Below are 14,444 nucleotides of genomic sequence, written 5' to 3' on the forward strand. Positions count from 1 at the left end.
TGGATTGACATATATACACTAATATGCATAAAATAGGTAACTAATAAGAACCTGCTGTATACAAAAATAAATAAAATAAAATAAAATTCAAAAAAAAGAAAGCCTGGTGGCTTTGCCCAGTCCCGGGACACCTCTGGCTGTGTCGGTACTGCCCTTTGGGGCAGTTCTCCCTCATTTCTTTGGGTATCTTTTGCAAATGCTTGAGCCCCTTGCAGGCTGTGTCCACACTGCCCACTATGCAGGCCCCAGGCCCACCTCAACCTCTGCCCCTAGCTGTGGAGCCCAGCCCAGGAGGTCTTTTGATGGTGCCCCCGTGCTCTCAGGCCTGATGGGCTGACTTCCCCCTATCTCTGCTTCCACATTCTGTTCTCTTCTGCCTCACAGATAGCAGCTACTAGGACCAGGATCTCAAACAATAGGCTATACGATTCTTTCTTCCATGTCTGCCCACTAGACCACTAACACTAACACCCTCCGTGGCCTTAGACAAATTGTGTCTCTCCTCTGGTCCCAGTTTCCCCACCTGTAAAGTGGGAAGATAGGGTGCTCTGTTAAGGCCCTCACAGTTCTAAGAACCTGGGATGCCCAGGGTCCTGCCCCTCTCCCAGCCCCACCCTTTCTGCTTTCTCTCGCACAATATGGAGAATGATGGTCGCCACAGGCACTCGTTTGGAAACCTTCACTAAGCCAATGAAAGGGCAGCTACACCAGAATGACTGCCCCAGAGCCAATGGACAAAGCGATCAAGTGGTAATAACAACCACATTTGTAGGGCACTTTATTGTCTACCAACTGTTCTCAGAGCCAGCCGAGCGCTAGGGAGGGGGACGCCAAGGTGATCTTAATGGTACACGGTGCATCTTTAAAAAACATTAAATTACATGGTGAGAAAATGATTCTCGCTTCATTCTCTTTCCAGCTTTCTGATTACATCAAGGAGAAAGTCTCAGTGTGATCCTATTCTTCACCCTGTGTAATGCTTGCTAATCTTCTTTCGGAACAGAGCTAGAGCAGGCCTCAGGCTCAAAGACAAAGACAGGCAATGATATCTACATAGAATTTAATTACTCTGTTCTGTTCCCATTGTATTTATTTTTACAGTTACTTTCTATTTCTGGCAAAAGATCCTCTTTTTTGTTTTGGTTCTTGGGTGCCATATAAAATTTTTTTAATATATATTTCTTTAAGTAAAAAAAAAAATTCATGGCGAGAAAAAGATGAAGTGAATAGTAAATAGAACCAGCAGTGCGCAGATATGGCAAAACTTGTCAAAGTGGTTCCTAAATGGCTGAAGCTTAGGCAACACTGGAAGGTGGCATTCGTTCAGCACCAGGTTCCTCAGTGTGACCCGTAGCGCCCTGCACAGTCTACACCCGCTAGTGTCCCAGAATTTGTTGTTCCTTACTCCTCTCCCTCCCATACCCCACACCCTTTCACGCCTGCCAGCCTTTGCACATGCTGTACCCTGTGTCTGGAGTGCCTCTCCCACATCCCTTGTCCACCCATCAAACCCTAACTCAGCCTTCAAAACTCAGTTTAAATGGTACCTCCTCTAGGGAGCTTTTCTTCAGCTAAGCACTAGGTTCATTTATTTCTCTATCATAGTCTCTCCCATGGCTATAATTATGTGCTTCCAGGCTGATATCTTCCACCCTATTGGTTCCAAATGCATTTTATAAGAAAGAGAGAGAGAGAGAAAGGAATAAAAATGTAACTGTGAGTAAGGCCTGGGCACAGTGATTGGGCCTTGGGGACTGTTACACCTCCTGGGATCACTTGGAATTGAGACTTCCCAGGTGCTGAGCCAGAGCCTACACAGGCCACAAAGCTGGCCCAGGAGCTGCCTCTGGAGGACGGATGCAGGCTGCATGTAAGAAGTTTACTGGGTGCCTTTGGGATCAACACCTGGGATCTAAGAGAAGGAAGCAGGATTGGTTCGAGGGAGAAGGTTGGGCTGGGACAGCTCATAACAGCCTCAGCTGACCCTGTGAGGAGCTCTGGAACTGGGTTGGCCCTTCAGAGTTGTTCTGAGTTAGGGTGAGGGGCCCAGGCATTGACACCAGCCCATATGGACCAGTTATTAGATGCAGGCTGGTCCCAGGGAAGGAGCACGGTCTTGGGCGATGCAGCACTGGTCTGAGGAGGCGGCTGGGCAATCCTCGAAGAGGACTGTCAGCCAACAGTGCTCAGTCCTGGGGGAGTCTGTGGGGGGACATCGCTGTGTCCATGAAAAGAGCTTTGTCTTGCCCCCTGGGACTTCAGTGCTGGGAGGGCAGGGAGAATAGAGCAGTGGTTTGAAGGGCAGAATGTAGCTGTCAAGAGTTGGTGGCTGGAAGAGCCTAGTAAATGTTTGTTAAAAAATGAATGGCTGAGTATGAGGTTCAAGGCAACGTCCTTAGAGGCAAGGAGGATACAGAGGCAAACAAGTCACAGGAACTTCTGGTATAATTGGGGTGACAGATATGGAAAAAGAACTATTCCAGAACAATGTGTGTAGGGGCTACAATGTGTCCTACAGACCACGCTGCCACAGCATCTCGTTATTGCTTCTCTTGGAAGCCTTATCTTACCACCCTTCTGACAACCCTCTAAGGCATGAATTCTTGTCTTCACTCTTCACATGTGAAAATTGAGATCCAGGGATTTTCTCTAGAACTCACTGCCACTTAGATCCCCCAAGCGGGTGAGCCTAAACACCCAGCCCCTCTCCAAGCCACGTGCAGTCCTTTGCAAACTGCTTATTATGTATGTTCCATCTTGTCACAGCCCTGTGAGGGAGTAAAATAAGGGTGTCAGAGGAAAGTAGACTTTTACCTTTATTTTCTTAACTTGCCTGGTATGCTTTCAGATATAGATATATTCTGATCATATTTATAACAGTGACATTCTTTTTTATTCTGGTTTTCTTTTTCCTACACATTCTTGACCACCTGTGAAATTCTTCCATTACACTCATCTGTTCTTCCATATCTTGTCTCAAAAGTGAGAAAATTGTGATCAAAATCCAATTCGTTCCTTTTGAGCTGTGAGGGGGAAAAATATGTGATTTTTCTTTTATTTCAGCCTTACTCAAAAAGGCAAAACTTTCTTGGCTTGAAACATTAAAAATGTATGAAAGCAAGAATACCTCTGATTCTATGTGTGATTAATACTCTAGGAGAGATGTTCTATGGGGGAGATTGTATAGTTTGAATAAAAGACCGCTCAGGAGCAACTGAAAATCCCCATTGAGAAGCTGTGTCTTGGGCAGGGTTGCTGTTCCTTGCTCCCCGACCCACCCAAGTCTGTGCCCTCTCCCTACCTTTGTGCCCACCCTCCTCCTCAAACTGCAGGCTGAGTTTCTTTCTTCTCTTCATTCCCTACCTTAAAGACTTTCTGTCAAATGATGATGAGGGCAAAGTTTGAAGCTGCCCCCAAAGAATACTAGAATCTCTCCCAGTGGATTCATTTCTGTGGCCTCTCTGATCCCAGAGCTCACCTAAAGCAAAACTTTTCTCTAGAGTTTTCCTAGCCGAAGCTGTCACACTGTAGAGAACCAACAGTTGCTCTATGTTCCGAAGGAGAAAAGTCTCCGTACGTTCCCAGTGAAAATAAAGATGTACACGCTCTGTGTCCATGCCTAGCCCTGCGTGATTTCATTTGCCATCACTGTTACGGGATCATAATTAAAGTTTCCCCTCTTGGGGCTTCCCTGGTGGCGCAGTGGTTGGGAGTCCGCCTGCTGATGCAGGGGACACGGGTTCGTGCCCTGGTCCGAGAGGATCCCACATGCCCCGGAGCGGCTGGGCCCGTGAGCCATGGCCGCTGAGCCTGCGCGTCCGGAGCCTGTGCTCCGTGACGGGAGAGGCCACAACAGTGAGAGGCCCGCGTACCGCAAAAAAAAAAAAAAAGTTTCCCCTCTTGTTATAACTACCAAAACACCATGCTGGCCTCATGGCAAGGGAGCCCTCATTTCTACTCATTTCCTTGACTTCCTTGTAGGGAGCTTGCAATAGGCAATAGGGGCTGAAGTGGGGTGCAGGAGTCAATTTTACGCTTTAAAGATTAGCAAGGTAGATAAATTGCCCTTATCAAAGTGTAACTTTCGAAGAACTAAAAACATGACTCTCATTGAAATATATAGTGATCACATATCAAAAATGTATTGAACTTGTTGGTGAAGGAACCAACATTGTGGTAAAGCTGTTTTTAAAAAAGATATGAGAGTTTGGCAGTTCCTCAAAGTTAAATATAGAAGTACCATATGAACCAGCAATTCCACTTCTAGGTATATGACCAAAAGAATTGAAAATAGGGACTTGAACAGATACTTGTATGTTAATGTTCATAGCAGCATTATTCACAATAGCCAAAATGTCCATTATTCACAACCCAAATGTCCATCAATGGATGAATGAATAAACAAAATATGGTATATCCATACATTGGAATATTATCCATCCATAAAAGGGAGTGAAGTTCTAATCCATACCACAGTATGGATGAACCTTGAAGACATTACGCTACGTGAAAGAAGCCAAACACAAAAGAAATATTGTATGATTCCATTTATATGAAATATCTAGAATAGGCAAATTCATAGGGACAGAAAGTAGGCTGGAAGTTACCAGGGGTTGGGAAGAGGGGGGAAGGGAAATTACTGCTCAACGTTTCTGTTTGCGGTGATGAAAAATTTTGGAAATGGATAGTGGTGATGGTTGTACAACATCGTGAATATAATTAGTGCCACTGAACTATATACTTAAAATGATTTAAATGGCAAATTTCGTGTTATATATATTTTACCACATTAAAAAAAATAGTAAAAAAAATGTATGAGAGACCAAAAGATTTGAGGGACTTCAAAAGAAGGCTGGAATAAGATCAAAAAGCTGGATACAAAACTGGTTAGTTATACAGGATAATAAAACTTTAACTCTTGGGGCTATCTTTCCTACTAGACAGAAATAATTTTCATTTCTACCAGGCAAAAATCATTTGCAACTTATCAATCTTTTACAAGCTAGCGTTTAACTTTACAGAGTGGGCCTTAATTAACAGTGAATAGTCAAACAACAAGGATTTACTGTACAGGACAGGGAATTATATTCAATACCTTGTAATAACCTATAATGGAAAAGAATGGGGAAGAAAGACTATATAGATAGATAGATAGATACAGATATATATGTATAACCAAATCACTTTGCCGTACACCTGAAACTAACACAACATTGTAAACCAACTATACTTCAACTAAAAAATTTTTTTAAATAGTGAATAGTCAAACAACCACATAGATGATACTCTCCTATGTTCTTGAAAGGGCACTCAGTAATATTTTTTGCCCTGTGTCAAGCTGCAGATAATTTTTCTTAACACCTCAAATAATACATGACAAATCACAACTCCCATATGAGTCTCCATGAAAGAAACAACTTTAGCTTCAAGGCCTGACTCTCATGGCATTAAGATCTTGGTGGCATATTCTGAGGGGCACCCAGCAAGTGCAGACCTGGGCCACTTGTCAGGCTCACTTCAGTCCATACTAAATCCAGTATGAATCCACCAGACTGGTCTTTCAAAACACCGCTTTCACTGTTCCTCCCACACATAGAACTGAAATGACTCCTGATCTAGCCCACACTTCCCAGACTGGTTAGCAGAAGCCTCTGGAATCTAGCCTGGCTTAAAATTTGAAAAAGAGCTTTCAAGTCTCAGTGCCCTCAGTCCCAGCCAGGTTGGCTTCTCCCAACTCCCTGCTGAGTTTCTGAGCTTCACTCAGGCAGAACTCCCACTTTATGTCCCTGGCCCATCTCTTATCCTAATGGGCTATGGCAGTTTCCCAAATTTCAACCATCCATGTACCTCTGTCACAAATTTTGTTTGCTATCTGCACTATTTTCTAATTTTTTAAAAATTGACTCTCTTTTAAAAGATTTTACTTGCCCAAAGCTGCAGGTTTGCTAGGCTATGTAAAGAAAAAAGTTCATCGGTGTACCACCTCAAATCACATTTATTTCATACTTGGTTGTATTCTAATTGTTCAGCATGTTTGGCCTCAGTGGAAGATGGTAAGCTCCTTGAGGACAGGTACTATGGTTCTGGTGTCCCTCAGCATGCAGCACTGGCCTAAGCCCTCAGCAGGTCCCCACCACATGCCCTTTGGTTGACTGTCAGTCTCCTTTGGTAAGCTTCTCATAAGAACACTGCTGGCTTTCCCTCTGTCCCTTTAGTGTGCACAGAAACATTGAAAATGTACCTCCAGGGACTTATACTCTGGCTGGGAAAACAAAAGCAGGTGTTCTTGGTGAGTCCAGCAGACCTAGCTCCCTCTTGGCCACTTTCTATGTATGTTACCTTGAAGAAGAAGCCTCCCTGCCCCTCAGTTTCCTCATCAATAAAATGAGAATAATAATCATAATACCTGCCTTGCCTCCTTCATAGAATGGACGGGAGGCTCCAATGAAGTGATAGTCGTGTAAGTGCTTTGTAAACAAGAACATGATATCCATATTTTAGTTAAATGTTTCCATAAAGCTTCCATAACAATACAAGATGGCCAAATAATGTCACAAGGCAGTTTCCCAAGCTCTAAATGAGTCCCTGTGGTGCTCAGTTACTAATGGGCGAAAGGGTTCCAGAAGACTTGCTTGAGATGGGCCATGAAGCATGAGCAGAAGGTCAATAGGGAGTGGGGGTGGGGAAGGGCAGCAGAGCCAGCTGTGGAGCATGAGGGAAGCAAATTGAATAGGGAAGAAAGATGGACACCTGCTTGGGCCTGGTGAGGAGTGAGGAGGCCAATTGAGCTGCACAGAGGAAAGTGCAGGGGCAGTGGAAGAAAAGGGGAGGTGATCCAGACCTGGAGGCCTCCAGTGCCAGACTGAGGTGCTGGACCTTCCTGCTGTGAGGTCACTGGGCAGCTTTGGAACAGAGGAGCATGTGAGGAAACCAAGCTTTAGAATGCAGATTCCTCTAAGATCAGACTTCTTGTTTTCCTCATCATTTATTTACCATTTATATATTTTTATTATGAGATAAAATACAGTCATTATGCCAAAAAAATCACAAGTAAATCAACAAGCATTTAGAGAAAAAAACATAAGTTCCCTTCTAACCTCTCCTCCCCCTTCCCCTAGTCAATCCCAGTCACTTTCAGAGACTACATCTGTTATTTGCATGTCGTGACTCATTCCAGATCTTTTCCTATGAATATGTCCGTGTATGTGTATACATATCTTTTTATATAAGTGAGATTCTCTTATACATCTTGTACAGAGCCTTGATGTTTTTAACCTAATCTGTCTGTGGACATTTTTCTATGGCAGAATCTCTTCTTCTGAATGGCTATATAGCATTCCTTAGTAAGAGTATGCTGCAACTTATTTAACCAACACCCTATTGATAAAGAATTCTTCAATTAATTTTGCTTTTTCTTTCATGTCTTTGAAGTAATATATGCAGTAATATATGCATGTGGCAAAAGAAATTCAACAGTAAAAAGGAGTATTTAGGGAAAAAGTGATTCTCCTGCCTACCCCTAACCTCCGCCCCCACTTTAATAGCTCTCCTCTCAAGAGGCAACCACAGAGACCAAGTTGCTTGTGTGTCCTTCCGGAAGTGATCTATGGGTATACATAGATCACTTCTATGTGTGAGAGTGTGTGTGTGTGTGTGTGTGTGTGTGTGTGTGTGTCTGTGGGGGGGGGGGAAGGAGGGAGGGAGGGGGCAGAGGAAGAGACAACATTCCATATCAGCACATATTTCAGCTACATGATTCTTCTTAATGGCTGCAGAGTATGCCATCGTGTGGCTGAACCACTGTTTAACCTATCTTCTACTGACGGGGTTATTGCTAGTAGTTTGCTATTGCACATAGTACTACAATGTATATCTTTGTTCATGTGTCTTCGTGTGTACTTTGTCTCTAGTGTAAATTCCTAGAAGTGGCATTGTTGGATAAAAGGAATGTGCATTTTACACTTTTGACAGATAATGCCAAACTGTCCTCCAAAGAAGTTGTTCCAGTTGACCCTCCCATTAGCCATGAGAGTCCTGTCCCTCCATACCCTCTCTCCCCATCACAGTGGGTAACAAAATTTTTTCATCTGTGCCAGAGGAAGAGGATGAAAACCTGAAGTGGTGGGGTGGGAGTGTAGTCAGGGAAGGCACAGATGGCCCACTTGTTCCCCATGGGTATGGTTGAGACTCTCATAACAGCCCGATGGTGCATTTAACCCACAAAATTGTGTCCCCAAGACCTTAGGTATCTAGTGGCACCCAGGAATTACCCATGATCCACAAACCCATGTGGTGCAGGTCCTGGACTGCCCAAAGAGACCCTTTTGGTTCTTGCCACCCTCTTCCAGCTTCACACAGAACCTCTTCTGGACCTGCTTATGTGCATCACCAGCCAGGACCAGGAAGCCTGGATGGCATTCTGCTGGAGACCGGGGCCTCCAGCAAAATGTATTTTCACCCACTGTTCCCTAATTCACACACACACCCCAAAAGGACTGAATGTAGAACTCAAGACCCAGGTTCAGAAATGCAAACCCAGGCCTTGGGAAGCACAGCTCATGCGCGGTCTGGGTTCCCAGACACTTCAGGTTAGTTGGTTGCAAGAACAAGGGTGTGTCTTGGTTTCCTGGGTGGCAGGGCGTGACTGTAAGGATTCATGTGTAAGTGAAGGACAGGAAGTCGTCTCCGGCAGCCACTACTCTTCACAACTGATGCCTCAGCAGTGCTTTACAAGAAAGCAAAGTGCCTACCACTTCTCCCACTCAGCTGCTCTCTGCCATTGCTTCTCCTGCTGCTCCCTGTGGTCTTGCTTTACCCACTTCCCGTGGCTTCTGCTTACTGCTGGCTCTGTGGGCATCTCCTGGCTTCTGGGCCTCCCCCACTGCATGTGCTCTTCTGTCTGTATGTCTCACATCACATTACCTAGGGAAGGAGTCTCATCGGGTCAGTTGGTCATTCTGCTTTCTGGAACACCTGTCTGTCTGGGTCCTCACTGCAGAACACTCACAGGCCACTGGGCGCCCTCGGAGCCAGCTGGCAGATGGCTACCCTTGACTCAGGCACAGGTTCCCCAGTTCATTCAGTCATGACCAAAAGAACAGTGCCTGGCAGAGTAGCCACTCAACAAAATATTGATTGAATGAGTAAATAATAATCCAGAATCAAGGAATCACTTCTGTACACTTTGTTCAGAAGGGGCTATGGGTGAGGCAGGCACGCAAAGCATTGTGGGAGCCCTCTCTAAGGCCACACTTAGCAAATGAATTACCTGGATTTCTGATATACTTCTGTCTCCAATGTAAAGGTGCAGCATGTTGTAAGGAGAAGAATTCAGGCTTTGTCACCAGATAGACCTGAGTTCAAATCCTGACTATCACTAACGCTGCAGCTTTGGGCAGGTTCCTTGACCTCTCCCTGTCCTTACCAATAACATGGTAATATATATATATATATATATATATATATATATATATATATAATATTATATATATATATATCATAATATATCTATCTTGTTGTGTCATTAGGAAAACTAGTCTAGACAAAGAATGCAGTGCCTGGTACTTAAAGGTGTTCAAGAGGTATTATCTATTGTGATTATTAAAGTCATTTTTAAAAGTTAAACCTTCTGGCTTTATCTATTAAGCTCCCAGTAAATGAGAGTGTGCTTGCAGTTCTAGAGATATGCTTGAATGTCTCAAGTCAAATACCGCCAGGCACCACAAACATTTCCTCTTATTGATGTCCATTACCAAAGGAAAAAGCCTTTTCTGCCTTTTCTTTCTGCTGGCCATTTAGCTTTGAGACTAAGCAAGGCACCTCATCAATTTGCAAATGTTCCTTTCAAACACTTATGAATTCTGTCTCCCTCTGATAGTTCCACAACCTGAGTTCTAATTTATTCCTTGGATGATTTCCCTATTTTTATTGAAATTGATTGCCAGGAAAGGCACCTTCCCTGCAGACATGGGACTCTGGCCAGGTCTCCACATGGCAGAAGTGAGGGTATCTCTATCTAATACACCAGCAGTTACAAGTCACCTCCTGGGTACCTGGCCCTGTGCTGTGAGCAACATTATTTCTTCAGTCCAGGAGTCAAGGCAGTAGGTGAGAAAGGGACTGCTTAACATTGCTTTCTTCCAGAGTCCAGGCATTCTCTAGGGTGGGGGTTCCATTAGTTGTTCATCTGCCCCACTCTGCACTGATGGATGTTGAGAATGTTTCCAGTTTCACACAATGGCTGGTAACGGGGCAATGAGTGTTCTTGTACATAAATCTGTGTGTACATGTATGACTACTTCCCTAGTCTAGCTTTATGAAAGTGCAGTTACTGGATCAAATAGAGTATGAATAGTTACTTTGGATAAATATCGGAATATTGCACTTGGGACTTCCCTGGTGGCGCAGTGGTTAAGAATCCACTTGCCAGCTCTATTTACAATCGCCAGGACATGGAAGCAACCTGAGTGTCCATCGACAGATGAATGGATAAAGGAGATGTGGCACATATATACAATGGAATATTACTCAGCCATAAAAAGAAACGAAATTGAGTTATTTGTAGTGAGGTGGATGGACCTAGAGTCTGTCACACAGAGTGAAGTAAGTCAGAAAGAGAAAACAAATACCGTATGATAACACATATATATGGAATCTAAAAAAAAAATGGTTCTGAAGAACCTAGGGGCAGGACAGGAATAAAGACGCATACATAGAGAATGGACCTGAGGACACGGGGAGGGGAAAGGGTAAGCTGGGACAAAGCGAGAGAGTGGCATGAACATATATACACTACCAAATGTAAAGTAGATAGCTACATAGCACAGGGGGATCAGCTCGGTAATCCCCGAGCACAGGGGGATCAGCTCGGTGCTTTGTGACCACCTAGAGGGGTGGGATGGGGGTGTGGGAGGGAGGCGCAAGAGGGAAGAGATATAAGGATATATGTATATGTATAGCTGATTCACTTTGTTGTAGAGCAGAGGCTAACACACCATTGTAGAGCAATTATACTCCAATAAAAATGTTAAAAATAAATAAATAATAAAAAAAACAAAATAAAAAAAAGAATCCGCCTGCTAGGGACTTCCCTGGCAGCACAGTGGTTAGGAATCCACCTGCCAGTGCAGGGGACATGGGTTCGATCCCTTGTCCAGGAGGATCCCACATGCTGCGGAGCAACTAAGCCCGCGAGCCACAACTACTGAGCCCGCGAGCCACAACTACTGATGCTGCATGCTGCAACCACTGAAGCCCGTGTGCCTAGAGCCTGTGCTCTGCAATAAGAGTAGCCCTAACTCACCACAACTAGAGAAAGCCCACGCACAGCAACGAAGACCCAACGCAGCCAAAAATTTTTTAAAATAAAAAAAAGAATATTGCCCTCATATAAGGCTTGAAAATTTACACTTCCACCCTTTACCTCAATTATTGCATGCCTAGGTGTATATTCTAGAGAAACTCTCACGCAGGTGGACACTGGCACATATACCATGGATGTTCATGACAGCATTGTTTAAAAGAGCAAAAACTTGAGAAACAACAGGAGTACAGATAGATAAATAAAATCACTGTAAATTCAAACAGTGGAATACTACACAGCATAAAAATGTCTGAACCAACATCAATGTGCTATTTCTCACAAATCTAATGTTGAGCAAAGAAAGCAAATTGCAGAAAGATATATACGGTTCAATATAATTTGTACAAAGTTTAAGGACATGCAAAACAATACTGTATATTGTCATTGTTTACGAGCATAGGCAGAGTATATTTTAAAACATGCATGTGAATCATAGGCTGTCCATTCAGGAGGATGGCTGCCTCTGGTGGGATGAATGTGCGACTGGGGAAGGACACAAGCGGCTTCAACTGAATATTTTATTTCTTTAAGGAAAAGGTTCTGGGGTAAATACTAGGAAATGTGTTTGTTCCTAATACTTTTCTGTATGCTTAAAATAGTTCATCATCTTCAAAAAAGAAGAAAATAGAAGTAGAGCAAAGATTCCCTCTGCTCCTTTTTTGCAGATGAGGAAACTGAGGCTCAGACAGGTTCACAGCCTCTCTGGAGCTGACCCTTTTGTCCAGGAGCACCCAGTACATCAGAGAGACCAATATCCTCTACGGGAAGGGACCTCGCACCCTGATTCACTGAGAACCCCCTTCTGTCCCAGACTCCAGTATAAATCCTTGGCGTGGACTGCTTGGGTAATAACATCATGATTCTTGGCTTCCTGACCCAAGAGGATGGCCACCTAATTTTTGCTATTGTCACCCAAATGGTGGAGTCCGCCTGCCCGCCCATCTAAGGATTCTGTGTGTACTCAAACCGAGTGTGATGAAGGCTTAGGGCAAATATTAGATCCAGTCCTGATTTGTCAAGAGCCTTTACCATAAGCCCACCATTGCAGCATGGGTGCAGGGAAGCAAGAGTATTGCAAAGCTCTTCCCAGAACTGAAATTTTGCCACAATGCCTCCTGCAAGCAACATTGCCCTGATCGGGTGACACAATGGAACCATCAGGTCTTATCAGCAGCACTTGGTCTAAAACAGAAACTAGGAGGGGTAGGAAGGGCAGTCCTCAGTGCTTGGCCCTGTTGCCATGGCCCCTGTTGCCATAGGCCCCAAGGGCTTTTGCTTATTATTTCTTTCAGCCAGTTCATGGCATCCATCAACAAGCAGGACCTAGAAGCTCTTTGAGGCAGACCAGGGAGAAAGTGGTTAACAGAAAAGATAAGAGAGAGTAGGAAAGTAATTAAACAAACAAAAAGAGTGGGTGGAAAGAATTTGGTGTATAGAAACACGAGGCCCAGAAAACAGGTACTTTTAAGGAATCTTCTTGAGATGTGATGGACCAAGATGGCTGGGTCAGAATTAGCTGAGAAGTGCCCATTATGCAGCTGTCATGCGTTTCAAGTATAGCAACTCTGTGCCCTAGATTTTCCAGAAAAGTCCCAGTTTCAAGTATTGGGTTCTGTTTGTCAGACCAAGGACCCTGATTTGAGATTCAGAAAATAAGGTCACTGTAGTTATAGTAGCTCTCTAAGTCAGCCAGGAAAAGCTCATTAGAATTCACTCTGCCCCACTGGGTGGCAGGGAATCCCCACAGTGCCTGCCCCTGGGCACTAAAGGCCTGAGCAAGGTGGCCTCTTATACTGCCAAGAAACATCAGAGTGCCTCTAGACTCCTTGCCCTCCACACCACTGTAGCTCTCCAGGGGGCGTGTAGCCAGAAAGGCATAGGTTTTGACCCCCACAGGCCTGGGTTTCAATATTCTCTGCATTAATTCTGTCAGCTTGGGCAATGCTCTGAGCCCCAATTGCCTCATCTGTAAAGTGAGAACAATAATATCTACGATACAGGGTTATTTCAAGCAAACATCAAATGAGATGTTTACCTTTAAAGCTCGTACAAGTGTTAGTTGTTAAAATTTATCCCTACATTCAACCAGTAAATATCCACTACATGCCAGGCACAAAGCCAGTCCTGGGGATACAGACGTGAGCAAAACAGACAAGGTCCCTGCTAGCATGGAGCTTTCAGCCCAAGGCAGATGGCAGACAGTAGCCAAAGAATTACCCATCCAAAGTTCACACAGAGGTAGAGCTGTTCTTTCTAAATGATGGCTCTGGCTGTTTTGTAGAGTGAGAGGGCTAGAGAAGGGGCTGGAGGCCACTTAGGAGGCTTCTGCCAGCCGTGGTAGCGTGGACTAGGGTGGTGGCAGTGACGGTGAGAAAGGGTCAGATTCTGGATCTATTTTGAAGGTAGAAGCAACAGAACTGGATGATGGACTGACATTTGGGAGCGGGGAAGAGGCAAGGAGGTATCTTAGCTAGCTGTGTCCCAAGGACTGGAGCCACTGGAGCCACAGAGTCAGTCCCAAGGCTGCTGAGGGATTCCATGTGGAGGTTGCGTTTCTTCTCTTCTCCCTTCTGTAGAACGGTGCAATTCCAGTCAAATCGGTTTGCTGGACTTGATCTTAATCGTTTAGTATTTAAAATTTTGCTTTGAGGTAGATAATAAAGGCAAATATACGGCATTCCGGCTTTACAATGAATGCATATTTCCCCTTAAAGGGAAATCCTTTGCTTCCAAATTTCAAATGGAATGTTACTTTAAAAACAACATAGTTTCCATTGATTTAGGATGCTGAAAAAAATCTTCAGTCTAGGTGATCTCCTCAGGGACCAGCATATGTTCTTTCAACTGGATTCCTTTCAAACCTCTGGCTCAGTATTTTTTGTTCCAAGAGGCTGGGAGAGAAGAGGCCTGAAAGGGGAGGGAGAGACAGGAAGGGCCAAAGACAAGTTTGAGTTTCATAACAATAGTGAACCACACTTTATAGTTTTCAAAGGAATTTCACACCAATTATTTGTTGTCATATTTTGCAAATTCAGGACCAGAGTTATGTCCTGACTCCCAGTCCAGTGCTTTTGCTACTTAC

At 44.2% G+C, this 14,444-nt stretch overlaps 1 protein-coding gene across 6 annotated transcripts in view; it reads left to right on the top strand.

The window, feature by feature from the left end:
• The window catches only part of NHSL2 (NHS like 2), a 275,443-nt gene that overhangs the window by 199,609 nt on the left and 61,390 nt on the right, over positions 1–14,444 (top strand). The gene's annotated exons all lie outside the window — the stretch shown is intronic.

This window comes from Tursiops truncatus, chromosome X (genome assembly GCF_011762595.2).
Source record: "Tursiops truncatus isolate mTurTru1 chromosome X, mTurTru1.mat.Y, whole genome shotgun sequence".
Lineage (NCBI taxonomy): Eukaryota > Metazoa > Chordata > Mammalia > Artiodactyla > Delphinidae > Tursiops > Tursiops truncatus.